Source organism: Seriola lalandi, unplaced genomic scaffold (assembly GCF_002814215.2).
Source record: "Seriola lalandi dorsalis isolate HSWRI2012SDOR001 ecotype SW California unplaced genomic scaffold, Sedor1 jcf7180002054861, whole genome shotgun sequence".
Taxonomy (NCBI): domain Eukaryota; kingdom Metazoa; phylum Chordata; class Actinopteri; order Carangiformes; family Carangidae; genus Seriola; species Seriola lalandi.
The window spans coordinates 1,541,608-1,542,705 of NW_019525414.1; positions in this window are offsets into that span (position 1 = coordinate 1,541,608).

Consider the following 1,098-nt stretch of genomic DNA (forward strand, 5'->3'; position numbering starts at 1 on the left):
CATTTGGAAAAGGCGCACTTTTTACACAGGATGCCACACAGTGGGTTTTACACCTGAACATTATGTTGAATGTTAAATGTTGTTGATTTCACTGACTGGTGACTGTCAAAGCATCCAGTGTCCTTCACCTGTTAACGCTCAGATAGCTGCAACATATCCCCAAGTGACCCTCTGTAAGAATAAAGTAATACATTTAAACAAAAAGCTGCAGCAATATTTTGTGTCAGAGAGAGGGAGAGAGAAGGGAACATGACTTGACTGTTCAGACAATATTGAAATAAATGAGGCAAATGAGTCAGAAGTTTACATACACTACAAACTCTGCCTCTTTGACGGGAAAATCTGAAGAAATCAGTCAATATGTCAGAAAAATAATGTGGAACTTCACAAGTGTGTGTTGGGGGGGGGGTTAAAACTTGGTCGCAAATTCATGTGGCTTAATATTTCATCAGTGTATGAGGTCAAATTCTGGAAACATGTCTTTGCTGAAGGGGGTCAACAATAACAAACGCTCGAAACTGGAATAACATTAATGTCTGTAGAATGACATCTTCCACAAATATGGAGAGCTGTAACTAAAAGTTCTCACACACACACACACACACACACACACACACACACACCACACTGTTGCACTGGGTTTAGATTCCACTTAGCCAAAATGTTCACAGTTGAGTTAAAATTTAGATTTTTTTTAAAAAACTGTTTTGCTATTACACTGTAAACCTTTGATGTAAATTTACAGTGAAATCTGAACAGTATTTTACTGTATTACTGTCATACAGTATGATACTGTAAAATGCAATGCAATCTGGGAGAAAAAAAATGTGATTACAGCAATTTACAGCACTTTAAGAGAAAGCCATCTTTTACAGGATTAAACTGTAAACTTTACTGTAAACAGCTGAGCATCATGGGAAGGTGAAAGGAAAGTGCGGGAACTAAGATTTTAAAATTAGATTTAACATAAGACTTTTTTATAATCTGGCAAAAGTTTGTTTTTGCAGCTTGCATTTTATTTTTGGTGATTTCAACTTCGGCGCAAGTCTGCCAGCCAGTCTCTGTCACCACGAGGCGCAGTCACAGATGCCCGGAGCT